Source organism: Pleurodeles waltl, chromosome 11 (assembly GCF_031143425.1).
Source record: "Pleurodeles waltl isolate 20211129_DDA chromosome 11, aPleWal1.hap1.20221129, whole genome shotgun sequence".
NCBI classification, from domain to species: Eukaryota; Metazoa; Chordata; class Amphibia; order Caudata; family Salamandridae; genus Pleurodeles; species Pleurodeles waltl.
The window spans coordinates 823,600,566-823,619,798 of NC_090450.1; the positions used below are offsets into that span (position 1 = coordinate 823,600,566).

The following is a 19,233-nucleotide window of genomic DNA, read 5'->3' on the forward strand; positions in this document are numbered from 1 at the left end:
CAATAACATGTTAATATGCCTTCAAAACAACCATAGAAGTAACTTCCAAAGTGGTACAGTATCTCATCCACTCTGGCATATTCAGCCAATAATGCCCTTGGAAAGAAAGAACACCACACAAGATTAACACCTGGAGGAGTGACCCTAAAACTCAAGTTCAATGTAAAATTGACTAAAACAGCCCAATGACAATGGCCCTTACAGCTGTGTCCTAGTTAAACTAGTCATAGTTAATATGACCGCCACAAGAGATCACAGGGCATGCCTCAACATGCCCCCAACCTCAGTACCTGAGCGAGAGAGCTCTACACTCAGAAACATCAAGCGTGTTTTCCAGAGGCTTAGCCAACAGGACTAATGAACACACCAATGTTGGGCATGTCTTCCATGCAGTTCCTGGTGCCTCCTCCAAACTGGACCATCAGACATGCCCCTGAAAGTTGGAAACACACCCCATCAGTTCATTCGCTGAATTCGCCAGGAGCTCAGGGTCTACGCCCGATCACCGGACAGCCTCTACACCAACACATGTACACAGTGCTGCCTGTCTCATGTAGCAGTCGCTTGTGTTATTACACCTTCCTCAACCTCCTCCTGTGTCGTCAAATGTTGCACCCTCCTTCCCCAGATGGAGTGCCTCACATATCCGCTATGTTTGCCTCGAAGATCAAGCCCATGGGTTTTCAGACTCCCGGTGGTCACCACTCATCGCCAGTGTTGAGTAAAGGTGCCTAAACTCATAAGTGTAGAAACAGCTTTATTCACATTAGGTAACCACCAATAAACTCCAGCCTCATCCGTTGCACTTCGCCCAACTGTCTTCTGTTCCAACTCAGCACCCATGTCAAAACCTTTTGCTTACATTCCACAGGTCAAGCTGCCACGTGTTGTATCTTAAGCCAGATGGCAGCACAAGATGAGCACCTGATGCCATTGCAAATGGTCATGAGTTCTAATTGTAATTGTGCATCTAGGCAAACGAGTGTGAAGGAGGTACACAGCTGTCAAAATATTTACAGTGTGACAGTAAATTAAAATGAACTGTTAAGATGTGAAAGGTTATATAGTGTGTGTGTGTGTGTGTCAGTGTGGTGACGTAATTGCGATGCAAAGAAATCTATACTCGAGAGACTTAAAGGAGGGTGCAGAAGAGAAAAGAAATGACGCATGAAATGTGCAGATGGAGGATTACTGAGAGATGGGGGAGAAAAGGGTGTCTCACAGAGAGGCTAGAGAGCAAAGAAGTGTGTAGGGGAGAACAGGGGTGATTCCCACATTCTGAAAACCAGCACCCTTTCCACAGACCTCAATACAGTCTCAATTTTTCAGAATTGTCAATTCTGATTATTCACACCAAAATCGTTGGTACTCATTTGTCTGATACTGCTAACAAGCATTGGCAAAATAAACAAGTCCAGCTTATTTTAGATGCATGTCTGTTATTGTGTGATATGTTTAGATGTATTAGCAGAAAGCTCATAGAGAGGCACCAAAATACTAGTCTGATGGCATGCTGAGGAAATTACAGGGTGTTAGTTTACATGCTTTAAGGCCACTCCCTTAATTACATAGCCCAGGACTCTTGGAAATAATTAATTGAGGCTTCTTAGTCCACGTTCCTTCTAGAGACCCCCCATCCCCCAATTTTTTCATCCCATTTAAAGCCTTGCTTAGGCCCTCACTCCTAGTGAACTCCTCCATCCAAACCAGCCTCATGCAGGTAAAGACAAAGACTGTCCTCCTCTCATCACTGGGAAAAAAGGCCAATATCCGGGACTGCCTGCACATCCTGCCTCTATAGAGGTGGGCACAGGGCTTAATTTGAGTAATTTGAGCCAGTGGTTGCTGGTGGGGGGGGGGACCGGCACTTATGTTTGGGGGCCGGCACTTATTTTTCTGCATCAAGCATTTACTGTGAGCAAAAAAATCATATGGGAAAGACTGATGAAGAGAAAGATGGAAAAGGGTCACAAAGGGAGAAAGCAGAAAGGTGCACGAGTGGTCTGAAGGGGCAAGGAGTGGCTGTAAATGGATTTCAGATGCCTAAGATGTCTTTAGGATTACGCTGCCTCAGTATTCTGTGTTCGCACAATTAATTGCAGCAGCTGTGTTTTTCAGAGGAGAGCTTTGAGCACCGGCACGTTTTTATTTATAAATTAAACACTGGGTGGGCGAACGTGGTATCTTGCTTGTCAGATTATCAAATGATGTCCTGGAATGTCAGTGTTATGAGAGTCCCAAGGAAGGCAGTTGAGCCTGACAGACTGGGGATGAGCATCTAACTACATCTGCTCCTGGTGGGGTCATTTATGTATCCAAACAACTTACAACAAACCTTGTCCTAATCTCCTAGCAGTGTCTGCAATTTCCACAACAAGCCAACAAACTATCAGGTCAATTCGTGCCAGAGTCGAGCCAAGGGTCTGGCTTCTATCTATGAGTAGATGCATGAGCAGAGACCTGAAAATGTTTCCATGTTACCCATGCAAAAAACTTCACGCAAAATTTGATAACATTTCTTCGAAATTCTAAAAAGAGTAATACTTTAACACTTGGAAGCTTTCACATTAATATGTTATATTATAGTACTGTATTAAGAGGTACTTATTAACTGTCCCGTCCCCCGCCCCACCCTGGCAAAGTGTCATTAGTGAACTAAGAGGCAAGACAGTTGTTATGTACACCCTGTATATGTACCAGATTCTTAAAGACCGAGCAACATTAGAGTCTATTAAATTAAACACAATATTTTTTGCTCAGCCAGGGTCAGATTGAGATCAGAAATTAACCTGGGCACCAAAAAAGTAGCACCCGCTCGTGGGTCACACCTTTTGAAAAACATTTGTTGTTAGTCAGTGTCACAGAGTTAATTTTTGGACATCTGTGGGGTAAATGAAAGCCTGCCATTTACCATTATGATAAAGTGACAAGCGTTCAAGTCAGATTTTAAGGGAAAATCAAGTCTCCTGCTGAAACTGAGAGACTTGTCTGCCAAGATGTAAAAAACATTGAAAGGTGTGGTTCTACCTCTCTGCCCCGTATATGAGTATGGCCTGGTCTGCTGGGAAAGAAGGAAGCGAACGACCTCTTCACCTGGCTTGGCCTGCAATGAACCACCCCAGAAGGGAGAAGGGGTGACAAAGACCCACCTGGCGACTGCTTTTGTTCACTGGTGAGGTCGCTCAGCCTTCCCCACCCCACCTGTGCTCAGTGTTCTGCCTGACTGCAGGTACAAGGGAACAAACCACACTCAGGAGGAGAACCTGTGATCCCCACATGGGTTCTCTTTAGTGCAGTGGGCATTTGTTGAAGGCACAAACTGCAAAACTGCACAAAAATTTAACACCACACAAAAAAGTATCTCACAATTCACCCTTGTGCACCGGCCCATCGTTCAGTGCCCAGCTGCCCCTGCTCCCAATGAGTACAGCTCATATTCTGAACTCACATATTTGATGGTACTTTCATATGTGCTAATACAGAAAAAGGAGGATTGGGAAGTAAAATACTTGCCCAAGATTACACAATTTGATTAAGTGAGGAAGTGAGGACTAATGTGAAGTTTTCTGGTTTCACTTCTTACAATTCAGCCACTAAATCGGTATTTGTCTCTCCTTTTTCGGTCGCAGCCTACCAGACAGCAAAGCTGTCTGGATTGCTAAAGACATCCCGGAAAATTTCAGAAAGTTGACCTAGGAATGCGACCCGCCCATTGATTAACATTGGATTTGTGGTTTGTAACTCACATTTTCTGGCTTTCTATTTGCTGACTTTATTTGCTCTAGGCTCTTCACGTTCAGTCCGTCCTTACCGTTGCCTAAACTGTGATTACTGTATTCTTCCACAAACTCCCTTTCTGTAAACAGGCCTTTAAATCTTGTTCCAATTTGTCACATTTGCTGTGCATTCAAAGACTGGGGTCAAATGTCAGACACTGTCTTTTTTGAGGGGGTTTGTTTACTTTTCTTTCTCTAGTTTCAACGTGAGAGGATTTATGTAACAATTTTGCTGGATACTGGGGATAGGAAAGAGGTTTTTTCATAGCGCACAACAACATTTAAATGAACTGCGTATTTCAGAATATATCAGAATTAGGAATACAAATGAAGCATATTTTTTGTTATTTCTGAAGTGTCTTGGAAACAAATACTTTAATATGATCAAAAGAAATGATTACATTAGGCAATGCAATTTCCGCACATTTTTGTTTGTGCACTGTATAGTTTTATTAGTAAAACTGTATGTCTGTGCAAACGTAATTGTTATTTCAATTGAAAATTAGTTGTCTGTAATGGCAGTGCGCTACCATACCCTGCATAGTCCGCTCTACGCCACTCCACTCCACTCTGCACCAGTCTAAACCACTGCACTCTACTCTGCACCACTCCACTTTACACCACTCCACACCACTGCACTCTGCACCACTCCACACCACTGCACTCTGCACCACTCCACTCTACGTCACTACGCTTAATGTCACCTCATGCTACACCTCTTTTCTCTACCCTGTACCACTCTACTCTATGCCAATGGACTCTTAGCCACCATACTCTATGCCACTCCACACTTTGCCACTCCACTCTACACTACTCCAGTCTAGGCCACACCAATCTACTCTGCACAGCTCCAAAGTACACCACTGTACTCAATGCCACTCTAGAACAATGCACTCTATACCACTGCACTCAATGCCAATATACTATACTCTTAAAACTCAACTCTATGCCCCTGCACTCTACGCCAATCCATTGTATGCCACTCTATTCTACTCTGCACCACTGTACTCTATGCCACTGCACTCTTCACCCCTGCACTCTACACCATTACATTCATGCTACTCTGAAACAAGCTACTCTATGCCACTGAACTCTCTGCCACTCTATGCCACTGCACTATATGTTACTGCACTTTCCACCACTCTACTCTTAGGGACAGATGTAGCAAGCCTTTTGCGCCTCGCAAACTGCGAAAAACGCAGTTTGCGAGGCGCAAAAGGCCAAACGCGATGCACAACCACAAATTGCGAGTCGGTACCGACTCGCAATTTGAAGCTGCTACTCGCAAATAGGAAGGGGTGTTCCCTTCCTATTTGCGACCACATCGCCATGCAGAGTTGCTTTGGGACCGCGAATGCGGTCGCAAATCAACTCGCAGTTACCATCCACTTGAAGTGGATGGTAACTCATTCGCAAAAGGGAAGGGGTCCCCATGGGACCCCTTCCCCTTTGTGAATGCCAATAAAAATATTTTTTCAGAGCAGGCAGTAGTCCTATGGACCACTGCCTACTCTGAAAAAACCGAAACCAAATGGTTTCGGAATTTTTCTTTTTGCAGCTCGTTTTCCTTTAAGGAAAACGGGCTGCAAAAAGAAGAAAAAAACTGCTTTATTCAAAAAGCAGTCACGGACATGGTGGTCTGCTGTCTCCAGCAGGCCACCATCCCTGTGAGTGCCTAGACTCGCTATGGGGACGCAAACAGCGACCCACCTCTTTAATATTCATGAGGTGGGTCTTTGCGACCCCATAGCGAGTCGCAGAAGGTGTCTGAGACACCTTTCTGCATTACATTTTGTGAGTTGCAAATTGCGAGTCGCTAGTACTCGCAATTTGCAACTCGCAAAATGTTTTCTTGCTACGTCTGGCCCTTAACCACTGTACTCTATAGCAATCCACTCTATACAAATGCACTTTGTCACTGCACTCTCTGCCACTGCACTCTACTTTGCATCACTGTACTCTACGCCACTGCTCTCTACTCCACTCTACTCCACTGCACTCTGACACTCAATTCTGCAACATTTCATTCTCCGCCACTGGACTCTCCACACTACTCCATTCTATGCTACTCCACTCTACTGGACAGCACTATATACTACTGCGCTTTACAGCACAATACTCTACTCTGCATCATGCTATGCTACTCTACTCTGCATTACTCTACACCCCTCTATGCCACTCAAATCTACTCTGCACTCTATGCCACTCAACTCTAATCTATGCCACTGCCCTCTACATCACTCAACTCTATGCCACTCCACGCTGCACCACTCTACGCCACTATACTCTGCGCCACTCTACTCCACTCCATACTGCGCCACACCACAATGCACTCTGTTATGCACCACTGTAATGTACACCACTGCATTCTACAATGCTGCATTGTGTGCTGCTAAATTCAATGCCACTGTACTCAATGCCACTATACTCTGAAAAACACCACACCAATGCACTCTACACATGTCCACTCTATTCCACTCAACGCAGCTCCACACTATGCTACTCCAATACACAACACTCTACTTGACCCTTTGTCATTCCACTCTATGACACTCTCTCCTCTATGCAACTAACTTTTAGCCAGGCTGAACAGCAGCCACGCTGGCGTACAACATGGCTAAAACATATTGGCAAAGCCAATAGCTCTTGCACAGGTGAGACATATTGGCTTTTCCAATGCTTTCTTTATTTATTTATGCATTTTTATACAGCACTGACATTATCTGAAGGTGTCACAGCCCTTTACAATAGAAGGAAAGAACATTACAATAGAACATTTTTGAGAAACATCATAGTATGTGACAGTATAAGTAGATACTACAATTGCTGATGGTGATAGTTATGTATTTACTAATTACAAAATAAAAAAACGGATATTGTAAAGGATAAAACGAATAAAGTAAATTTACAGAGTTACATATTTACAAAGTTAGAGCTAAAGGTAATTAGAGCTGTTGAGGGTGTCATGTAACAGAAAATGGCAAGCAATATAATGTGAGGGTATATGACTTGTGGGGGCATTGACAATGAGTGCTACTGAGAAAATTGGTTGTGGAAGAGAAGAGTTTTAAGGTCCTTTTCGAAGATCCGACAGAGGTGGTGGTTGGAAGGTTTGGAGGTAGCGAATTTCAAATTCGAGTTGCGTTGCCTAAAAAAGATTGCGCCGTGAATCTTTCCCTTTTGAAAGGATGGAGGTTCGAGCAGCAGATTGTTAGAATTTCGTGAAGGTCTAAAACCACCGATGGCTAGGTAGCGAGGGTGTTTCTTTTTTCTTGGAATGATGGTGCTATGCTGTTAACTCTTTGTTCTTGCGGGTAGAGAGATGGGGGAAGCCAGAAGCCACATTAAAGACCGGCTGGGTTTGGGCTCCTGGTTTCAGGGAGACCACGCGCTGTCCCAGAGACAGACATCAGCACTCCATGGATTGCCAGTCTACTCCCCTCAGCTCATCTCCTGGCACTCCCGATTGCAGAGTCCTCCTCCTTTTGTCGCAGCCCGCCTCCTCGCCGCCCAACCCTGTCTCCCGACCCCTCCCATATTAATTCTTGCATCCACCTCCCATGGTTCATTAGCTCATATCTTAGGTCTGCCCTCTAGAGTGTGGACCCGCCTCCCTCGCATCCGGCCCGCCTCTGGGCCCTCCTCCAACCCTACGCCCTTGGTTTTCCAGATCATACCCTAGAGTCCGGACTGGCCTCCGGCCCGCCTCTACACCCCTGCTCATCTGCTTGTCTGACGTGGCACCCCGGCACTGATCCACGCTCAGCCTCCTGCCCTCACTTCCTTCGCTTGCTGCTCCAGACACGGATCAGAGGACCGATCGCCCCCGCCATGGCCTGGGCACTGCTGCTGCTGGTCGGGCTCTTCCAGCACGCCCTCGCCTACGACATTGACTGGAAGAAACTGGAGGGGTTGACGAGGGGAAAGGTTGAGGTGAGCGGCTCAGCCAGCCCTAAGCTGACTCGGTCCATTTGCTGCCAGCCTCCAGGCAGCACCTAGGGTCGAAGTCAGCATCGTTTAGTGTGTGTGGTGTACAGAACTGGCCGTGATTTGCCTTTCTGGGAAGCTTGTCCTGCTGCTTCTGTGCCCTCGCTGTGTGCGCAAGAAACTCCTTGTGCGCCTGCTTGCTCTTTCTGGAAGACGCGTTTACTATATTTTTCTTGTTCCTGATTTCCGAGAAGCTTGCGCAGCTGCCCGTGTTATATGTGCTTGCGCCAGAGAAGCGTGCACTACTCTTTACATTCATTCACGCATTAGACCCCTGTGCTGCTCGTGGAATATCATTTCCGAGTGTAAGAAAAGATTGTGTGTGGGAGGAGCTCGCGCTGTGCTTCCCTGGTGCTTGTTAGACGCTCTTGCACTGTTGATGCCTGTGTGTACATGTTCAGTGTGATGGAAGCTTGCAGTGGCGCTTCCTTCATGCACACAAGGGTGCTGTCATTGCGGATGCCTGTGTGTACCTGTTCCTCGCGTGAGAGACGCTTTCTCTGCGCCTGCCTCGGAGAATGTGAAAGGTGCTTGCTGGTGCCCTTGTGTACCTGTTCTTTGTGTGAAGGAAGCTTGCCGTACGAATTTGCATAACTTGCGTCAGTCATGTGGTGCTTGATACAGTCAGTGAGCCAGATGATGCGTGCAGTGATGAGTGTATTTTTTTGTGGGTAGTGTCATTTTGCATAAATGGCGAGCAGGAAAAATTGTTTTGACAAGATAGTGGAGGTGGGGGTCCCATGGGGATGGTCGATAGACGTGATTTAGGTGTTGGGTAGAAGTGTGACGTCGAGTAATAAATAACCCGTTTTTAGAAGTAGAAGTCTACTCACCAATTAGAAAGCGGAGAGCCATTGTTCATACAAAAAACCGAAACACTGCGTTTCTTGGGGACAGAACTGTTTTGTGAGCATGTGTGCTACAGAAGTGGAAACATGCTGTTGTCAGTGGATGGGGCTATTTTTGTATTTATATTTGTATCTTTAAGTTCACATTCCCAAGTATACCTCTAGGCTCTTTAAACATTGATGTACAGAAATCGGCAAGGAATCTAAAGGAAAGCAATGAAATGTAAACATAAGTGATATTTGTGAAACTTTCTCGAGGAAAGACAGTTCCAGCTGTAAAATACATCACTCCAACAAAGGGCCCACCCAGTGTAAAAAAAAAAAAAAATTCTCTTTACCCAGTTTCACATTGTTCTCAATCCCCAACAATAGGTATTCCAGAATGTTCCTTTGAGGCTGTCTGCTTGTATTTCGAGCCCTTTGTGACACCGTTCTCTGGTTGACCCATTGAAATACTAGTACTGTAGGATGAGTGTCCATGGACGGGTGGTGTTAAGATTATGAGCTGCGCATGAGACGTTACTTAGAGACTGTGCAGGGTGTGAATGGTAACCAGTGGTGTCAAGCAGTGGAAATAGATGGCGGACAGTTTTTTTTCACCAGTTACTCTTATTTCCTGATCTGGCACAGGATGAAGAGATGAACAGGTGCGTAGCATAGTCAGTGAGGTTCATGGGGGTGAGGGGGGGGGGGGTTGTGGGGGGAGATTGGGGGTGTAAATCATACATTTCCCAACCAAAAAAGTAAGCAGAGGGATGGAGGGATGGCCAAGGTTTGGGTGGCACTGTTGTCATGCTCTGCTTAAGTTTCTGACTACAAAAAATCAAGTTAAAACGTTTAGTCAACGAGGACAATAAGAAAAAACAACAAAGGCATATGAGACCCGCCTCAGGGCCCCAGACCCAACTCTGAATCCAAAAATGCATGTATTTGGGTGGGTGTCACATCCTAATCCCACCCCCACCCCCGAAGCTGGGCCCCTAGAGATGAGCTTTGAGGAACACCCCCCAAAGGTAGATCTTCATTGGCGAAGGTGAGCCTAGTTTCATAACAGCACCCTAACTCCCAAGGACTTGTGGCCAACACACCTGGAATCCGTCATTTATAGGAAGTTAATTTAGAGATAAGAACTGATAGAGCAGAGGCTTCGGAGTATGTGGAGGTTTTTGGGGATGTTGCTAGTTGAGGTACTAACACAAGGGCACATTTGCTCCAGCGTGGCGCATAATGTATTTTTCTCTGTTTCTTTGCAGTCCTGTGGTGGATGACAGTTGAACCGTCTTAAAGAGGTAGGTCCTCCACATGCACTTAATACATTTAACAAGGAAGTGTCACCAACCCAATTGTATTGAATATAGCAAGCAGCACCTATGCCAAGGTGGGGGAACGATACACTAAAAAGTACCAGGTGTTTGCCTCCGTGTAATGACTGAATCCTGCCCAAACTCATGCCCTTGTTCAGTGCCCTGGTTCTTTCCAGCTAGGTTTGGGCTGTGCAAGAACTGATCTATCTATCTATCTAGATATCTAGATACGTGTACGTATATACATATACAATATGTATATAGATATATATATATATATATTATGTTACATAAGGTATAGACTAGAGTGTAGAGGACAAAACATTTTCCCTCGGTGACGTCTGAACAGAAAATCCATCCATCAAGTGAGTCTTTCCACATGTTCATCTGTGTACAGGGCAACGAGCAAATAACAGATTGGCGGCTAGCTCAAATTTCAATAACTGGACAGAAGGTGGGACTAAACTCCTTAGTGCTAGTCAGACAGTAGCACTAGATTTTAGAAAAAGACCCAGTCTTGGATTCAGACAAAAGCTGCGGTAGAGATCACTTGTGTTGTCCTGGCAGTCTGACGTGCATACTTTGTTTACGAAACACACCTTTACTTTCTCACGTAACAACTTCACGCACTGAACTTGTATGGAATAGTGTATGATTTCTGTTCAGTAGAACACGCCTGAAGTACCGGTCACTTTTTCAGTGTTTGTGTCATGTTAACCTGGATCCTCATGGCCGAGTAAATATGAAGCTAGGAGTCCATAGTTCACACAGCACTATTTAACAACCTTTACAGTCCCTTAACCATATTGTTACTCACATTTTTGCTTTGCTTATTATTAGACATACATGAATGCACACAGCGTGGTCTCCTCTAATTACCAAACACTGAATTTTGAGCGAAGTCGAGGACATAGGTGGCCACACTCATTTGGAATAAGGTTGACGTACCTAGTGCAGTTTCTCAGGTCAGCTTTGTTTGAGCAGTTTTTCCCAGGGGCCATCCCATGGTATAACAAGCCCTCTTGGTGCCAGGCAGGCTGTGAGCAGATGGTCTGCAGCTTGCAGCAGACTGATGCAACTCGGTTCTGATTCCCAGTAATCTGCCAAACTGCCAATTATGTTGAATACACGAGAGATTTTGTTGAGATGTTTTTCACTTCTGGCTGCTATGACGTTTCATTTAACGCTTTATGATACATCCCATGGTCGCAGATGAAATCCACTTCAATGTAGCGCGTCTCACCCAGCCTACAGCAGTGTTTACTGTAATAAACCATGTATTCTTTATCATACACGGTAGTTAGCCCTCCTTTCCATGCTACATATTTTTCTGCACTACAGTAATTGTCTCAGGCTACAGCAACATTCCTTTCAATGTTATGTCTTAGCTCGCATGGGTTGCAGTAACATTCAATGAATGCTGTGTTTTGTTCTTGACTGCAGTAGCAGGTCTGTCCATGTAATCCATTTTCTCTTGCTCGGTCTGCAGTCATGTTACCTTCAAGGATGAGCATTCCATTTAGGGCAATATATATTCTACCAGGCTGCAATAACATTACCTTTAATGCTCAACATTCCATTCAGGATTACATATGTTCGTAGGCTGCAATAACGTTTCCTTCTGGAGTAATGTTACCTTTAATGCTGAACGTTGCATTCAGGATAACACATGCCCCTAGATTGAAGCAACAATGACTTCTGCGGTAACATGGCCATTAAAGATGACATTTCCATGCAGTGCTAAGTATTCTTTCAGACTGCAGTATCATTGCCTTCTACAGTAACATTACCCATAATGCTGAAAATTCCATTGCAGGTTGCGTATTCTTTTAGTCTGCAGTATTATTTACTTCTGCAGTAGCATTACCTTTATTGCTGAACATTCCATTCTAGGTTACATATTCTTCTAGACTGCAGCATCATTGCCATTTAAAGTAATGTTACCTTTAATGCTGATTCCATTCCAGGTTATGGATTCTCCTACACTGCAGGATCATTGGCTTCTACAGTAATATTACCTTTAATACTGAACATTCCATTCGGGTTACATATTTTAATACAGATTGTATTGAGTGAAGTGTGGTTCTCTCTCTCTGTATAGGTATCTTGTTTTGCTCAAGGCATAACCTCACTTGAGATGGCTCTGAATTCAGTATCAAACAGTACTGTCCAATAAAGTCAGGAGAAAAAACGTGGAGATCCAGACTTAGGGCCTCATTACGAGTTTGGCGGTCCGACGAGCCGACCGCCAAACTCACTGGGAGGACGCCACCGCCATGGAGGTGGCACCCCCAAGGATAATACAGTGTTCCTGCCAGGCTACTCGGCAGGAACATTGTATTACTCCATTCCCAGCAGTGCTACGGTATTGGCCTCGGCACCCTTAAGGGAGCCGAGGCCAATACCGTAGCACACCAGCACCATCGGAATGCGCACTGTCTGCAAAACAGACATGGCGCATTCCAATGGTGCTGAGCAGAGGGGCCCCGGCACTGGCTTTCTGCCCACCTTTCCGTGGCGGTATGACCACCATGAAATGGCTGGCGGACTGCTGAGCTTTAATCAGCACGGCAGCACTGAGTTCAGCACTGCCGTGGCTAAGTACAACTCAGACCGTCATCCACCAGTTGGGAACGATGTTCCTGGCAGTGACGCTGGGTCCCTGGCAGGTCCGCCCGAAGGAGTTGTAATGTGGTGGTCAGACCACATGGATAGCGGCGGTTCCGACAGTCACTACGCGTGTGGTGGTCCTCGGACCGCCACACTTGTAATGAAGCGCATAGTATCTACAGCCAGTTCCACGACCTGGAATCAACTCAGTGAGATGTTCTGGTGTAGATTTTGCCAGTGGCAGAGACATAACTCTGGTATAGAGCATGATGTGTGCGCCTCGGATCAACAGAACGGTTACTCCGGGTATATTCTCCTCAGTATACATTTTTGACCAAAGTTTTTATTTGAGAATTAGAACTTGAAAAAAAAGATTTTCTCTACTTGGGTATTTGTCAAAATGGATCTCTGCATAGAACTGTTGGAAACCAGTTAGCTTTTGGGACCTAGTAAGACGTAGGTCTTGCTAAAACCATTTTACTAAGGGCCAGATGTAGGTACAAACCAATTTGCGACTTGCAAATTGCGAGTCCTTCCGACTCGCAAATTGCAACTCGCAAATTGGTATGCAGAAAGGTGTCTTAGACACCTTCTGCGACTCGCTATGGTGTCGCAAAGACCCACCTCATGAATATTTATGAGGTGGGTCGCAGTTTGCGACCCCATAGCGAGTCTAGGCACTCACGGGGATGGTGGCCTGCTGGAGACAGCAGACCTCCATGTCCGTGACTGCTTTTAAATAAAGCAGTTTTTTTTTTTCTCTTTGCAGCCCGTTTTCCTTAAAGTAAAACGAGCTGCAAAAAGAAAAAATACCGAAACCTTTTTGTTTCATTTTTTTCAGAGTAGGCAGTGGTCCATAGCATCACTGGCTGCTCTGAAAAAATATTTTTGTGAGCATTCACAAAGGGGAAGGGGTCCCGTGACAGGAAATGCCCAAAAACACAACCTGGACACATCACATTTTCCCAAAGTAAACAGAGCTGTTTTTTGCAAAGTGCCAAGCTGTGGATTTTGGCCTCTAGCTCAGCTGGCACCTAGGGAAACCTACCAAACCTGCACATTTTTGAAAACTAGACACCTAGGGGAATCCAAGATGGGGTGACTCACACCATGTTCTGTTACCCAGGATCCTTTGCAAACCTCAAAATTTGGCCAAAAAAACACTTTTTCCTCACATTTCAGTGACAGAAAGTTCTGGAATCTGAGAGGAGCCAAAATTTCCTTCCACCCAGCATTCCCCCAAGTCTCTTCATAAAAATGGTACCTCACTTGTGTGGGTAGGCCTAGTGCCCACGAAAGGAAATGCCCCAAAACACGATGTGGGCACATCAAAATTATCAAATACTAAACTACCCGTTTTTCTGGGGGCGGGGGGACCAACCAAACCCAAACATTTCTGAAAACTAGACACCCGAGGGAATCCAGGGATTGTGTGGATCCCCCAATGTTTTCTTACCCAGATACCTCAGCAAACCTCAAATTTAGCTAATAAATCGCATTTTCCCACATTTCTGTGTGGGATCACTGTACCGGGGACAAATTTCCTACCGCCCAACGTTTCCCTCAGTCTCCCAGTAAAAATGATACCTCACTTGTGTAGGTGGGCCAAGTGCCTGTGACAGGGAAGAGACAAAAACATGTCTAAATTGAGAGGGAACCAAAGCGGGTCCAAAAGGGCAGTTTGAAAAAAAAAACATTTTTAGGCTGACAAGTGGGGCAGAATTTTTATCGGTATTGATGAGACAATGCTAGGTGGTATGAATTTTGATTCTGGAAGGTTCCATCACAAAAATGTGGAAAAAAGTTGTGATTTCCAGCAAAGTTGGAGGTTTGCACGGCACTGTGGTTAAGAAAATGGTGCAGGGTGCATATGAAGCACACCACCTGGACTCACCCAGATGTTTAGTTTTCAGCTGTGTCTAGGTCTTGTGGATTTTTCTACATGGCAGTGTCCCAAAATCCAAAAAGTGCAGCCCTCACCATTCCAAGTGGGACGATTTTGAGAGTTAGCCAAGCTCTCATGGCCCAAATGTAAAACCAAAACCCAAAATAATCAAATGTCCTCTTGCATGCTGTGGGATAAGATGTTTTAGTGTGCGGGGGAGAGCTGAAAGACTGTTACCCCCTTTAGGTGGTAGCCACCACCACACTATATATATATTTTTTTTTTAATTCTCTGGCATCTAGTAAACTTTCTGCCCCCAACTCCCCCCGGGGTGTGGATCGTGGGTAATTGCCCCATCTGTCCACTGGTGGGCAGAACAACTTTGGCCCCATTTATTTGGGGTGGGGGTATGGCCATACCCCACACTCTTATTTTGAAAAAAAAATCTTCCCTGGTCTCTGGTGGGCTTTCTGCCCTCCTTGGGGACAGATGGGCCTTCCAAAAATAGGCCGATCTGCCCCCAAGGTGGGGGGGGCAGATATGGCCAACGGTAATGTGCCCCCATGGGGAGCAACCCTTTCTTATGGGGCTGCCCCCCCCAAACAAAACACCCACATACTCACACACCAATCCCTGGTGCCTAAGTGGTTTCTGCTGAGGGCAGATTGGCCTAAAAGAAATAGGCTGATCTGCCCCCAAGGGGGGCAGAAATGGCCTAAAAACAATTTGCACCCCCGGGGAGCGACTCTTGCCTAAGAGTTCGCTCCCCTTATCAATATAAATAAAAATTAAAAAATCCCTGGTGTCTAGTGGTTTCAGACCGCCCGGGGGCAGATCAGCCTAACTAATATAGGCCTGTCTGCCCCCAGTGGGGGCAGAAAAGGCCTAGTAAAAGAAATTGCCACCCGGGAGCGACCCTTGCCTAAGGGGTCACTCCCCTTATCAATATAAATAAAAATATAAAACATCCCTAGTGCCTAATGGCTTTTGCCCCCCCTGGGGGCAGATCTGCCTAATTAATATAGGCGGATCTGCCACCAGGGGGGGCAGAAAAAGTCTAATAAATAAATTGGCCCCCGAGGAGTGATCCTTGGGTAAGGGGTCGCTCCCCCCTTTATCAATATAATTTTTTTTAATTAATATAGGCCCATCTGCACCCAGAGGGGGCAGAAAAGGCCTAATAAAAAAACTACCCCCCTGAGAGCGACCCTTGCCTAAGGGGGTCGCTCCCCTTATCAATATATAAAAAGAAAAACATCCCTGGTTCCTAATGGCTTCTGCTCCCAGGGGGGGCCAGAAATGGCCTTAAATAAAATACCCCCTTGGGTCGCAGCCCTTGCCCAAAGGGCCTCTCCCCTTATGACTATTTCAGGTAAAAAAAAGAAAAGCCCTTCCTTCCCATTTAATGCCTCCCTGCCTCCCCTGCCCCTCGTACCTAGGAGAAACAAATCAGTTTCTCCTCGGGTTGCTTTCAGCGCAACATGAGTTGACCTCTGATGTCATCAGACGTCGTGGGGGGGTCAGGATGGAAGGTGAAATGATTCCCCTTCCGGCCCTGCCATGGGGAGTTGGGGGGGGAATCCCTCAGGAGGAGCGCCAGCCCTTCCCATGAGGGCCTATACCATGACGTAATGGTCACGTCCGTGGCGCCTCAGCACCGCCGGATGTAACCGTTACGTCCATGGCGGGGAAGGGGTTAATGCTGGTTACTCTCTCATTTATGTCGGAGAGAATTCTCATCTACCGAATTCTCAACTCTTTGTTGACGCTGCCATCTACTGCGCAAATTGGAACAGATTTTTTTTAGCACATGGCTCATTTGCTTTTGTGTGTCAGAGGTTTAACGTTGAACCTACGGCATCACATGAACAAAACATAATAAGCAGTGCTGTAAATGGAAAAAATCTTTGGATTCCATAAATAAATAAGAAGGAAGGAGAGGAGTCATGAGGGGCAGAGCCATGAAAAGCGGTGCCTGAGAGTCCCCCTTTGAGGAGGCACACTTGAGTTTTGCAGCAGGAGAGGATCAAATTATGTGGCAGGGTTGACTAGATTATGCAACAAGAAAAGGCAAATGCTGTGGTGTAATGCAGCACATTTTGTGATACAACTGTTTCAGTATTTTGATATTTTTACAAAATGCTTTACCCAATTAGTAACAGTATTAATGTTGAACACAGCAACACAGGAACAGTGCTATAATATAGGACTCAGGAGCCGTGTCCTATACCGTAGCATAGAGGGGGCTGACCAGCACCCTCAGAATGCACACTGTCTGCGCACTGTCTGCAAAGCAGATAGTGTACATCCGGACGGTGCTGGGCAGGAGGGGGCCTGCACTATCTATGCCATGGGTAGTGCAGGGGCCCCCTGTCACCCCTGGCACTGGCTTTCCACCAGCCTTTTCATGGTGGGGTCCCCACCATTTAAAGGCTGGCAGAAAGTGGGGTTGTAATCAGCCAGGCGATGCTGAATTCAGTGCCACCCTGGATTGATACAACTCCAAACTCTGTCACATTGTCGGGAACCTTATTCCCATCACAGACAAATGTCCACTGGCAGTCTGACCACCAGGGCTGTAATCTGGTGGTCGGACTACCAATATTGGAGCGATCCGACCGCCACCGCGAGTCTGGAGTTCCAAGGACTGCCAGACTCATAATCAGGCCTACAGTTTCTCTTTTGAGCTTTTGAAGTGATAGCTTGTTGGGTGCCTTTGTTACCCTCCATTGCATTGACTCCTACGTGCTGAGCTCCTGATAGCTCCCAAGCAGGATGAGAATCCAATAAAAGGAGGGCTGATGGCACTTTAAGTAAGGCCTTTACTTGGGGACTAAGTTAAAATAAGGACAACTTCTGTCCTACTGCAGATGGCTGATGTGAAGGGAAAGAAGACAATGTGCGGGCCCGGGTGAGTGAGTCCTGGTGTCTGCAAGTTACACGTAGACACATTCATGTATTTCCTTCGTGCTGCAGCAGATCAGGCTCAACAACAGCTGCCAGATCTTAAAGGCTTAATTAAGGCATCCACTGCACAGATCTCTGTGTGGCCAGCAACTTTAATGGGAAAGTTATAGCTGAAAAAGTCAGACAACGTTTTTGACTTTTAAAACGGGAGCGGTACAAAAGAAAAAGCATTTTAATGGTCCGAAACGCTGCATAATCCTATAAAAATTAGATGTGAAATATTCTTTCCCAGGTCTAGTTCCTGTTGACATCAACAAGGTCTGGGCGCATCTCGCTGGGAGTTCTAGAGATTACCAGAAAGTGGTAATCACAGTCACTTTCCGCTACTTGGAGTTAAACAATTGGCGACGGGTAATGTCTCCTTCAGTACATTTTGTTACAAAAAGGGAGGCTTTTGGAAGAAAGAAAAAAAAAATCACTGTTTTCTGGAGAATACAGTAATTCCATCATCTGCTTCCCTTTGTAGTGATTCCCACTAAAAATGCTGTTTTCTTGAAGGACTGACACAGTGTTCCATCCTCTCTTACTTCCCTCGACCAGCAGTGGCATTCCATTCAGTGCCGTTTTTCTTCCTAAGAATACGGTGATGCCCCGCATCTCCTGCGTCCTGTACAGTGGCGTAGCGTGGGGGGTGCAGGGGGGGCCGGCCGCACCGGGCGCAACATCTTGGAAGAGACTCGAGTGCTAAAATCCACGGGTTAGGGGGCGCAAATTACTTGCCTTGCCCCGGGTTAGGGGGCGCAAATTACTTGCCTTGCCCCGGGTGCTGACAACCCACGCTACGCCACTGGTCCTGTAGTGCCTTCTGAATGAATAGTGTTTTTTTTGTTCTTAAACCAACAGTTACAATCTCTTCAGTTTGTGTATTTTCTTCGTACCCGGGATTTTTCAAACCTGCCTTCCAAACCCGAGCAAAGGCACAAGCAGAATTTTTCTGATGCAAACTCGGTGCTTGAAAATGGAACTGTACATAACAAACCCAAAGTTTACAAACCCGTCCCTTTCCGGATATGTTATTTTATCTCTCCAGGTCATATGTGCTTCAATGCTGATTGTTTTCTCACTTCTGTTGCTTCAAAATGTCATATAAATTTATGCTTAACTTGTGGAGACTTAATTATTTTTATTTTCTTCTAGGTGAAGGCCTTCGTCACGGAGGACCTGCCTCTTTAGTATCCTTTGTTGCTTGATTGGTGTTGTCTTGTATGTTGTGTTAATTTATTTCTTCAGAACAGGTTAAAAATCCAGGTTTTAAGAGGGCAATAAAGTTTCAGGAAGACAATAAGGTTGTTTCACAGCAGTCTGGATGGGCAAGGGACTGACCTACCATCTAAGATCACAAAATATAGACTTGACATATGTGTGCCACTGGGATACGTCTTTTGAAAAAAGTTTATTTTCCAGCGACTACGTGTTTTGTGAATGTCTACGTCTCACTCTTAGTTTCACACCATAGAGGTCTCACTAGCTCCAAATAAGAACTTAACATTGTTTTTATTCTGCTTCAAACTGGCTGAAAACTGAAAATTCAGAAGTCAGAATTGACTTTCCTAGCATGGGTGGCAGAAATTCCAGTCTCAATACAATAGGCACTGTGTTGGTCATTATAACTGCTACAGTTTACATAATATACTACCAAACAAGGCATGCTAGCTAACATAAAGCAAAGTAAGAAGTACATGCCTTCAGTTCAGATGTTTCATTAAAATAATTCTTTACAGCAGTGGTTCCCAACCCGTGGTACGGGGATCCCTGGTGGTCCGCGAAGCCTCTTCAAGGGGTCCGTGACTGCTTACAAAACTACCTAATAATGACAGATTCATAAAGTGCATTTAAATAAAGTGGCTAAAAGTACT

The 19,233-nt window shown here is 45.5% G+C and overlaps 1 pseudogene; it reads left to right on the top strand.

The window, feature by feature from the left end:
* Nucleotides 1-7,296: 7,296 nt before the first annotated feature.
* LOC138266183 (selenoprotein M-like) overlaps nt 7,297-19,233 on the top strand; it is a 34,166-nt pseudogene continuing 22,229 nt past the window's right edge.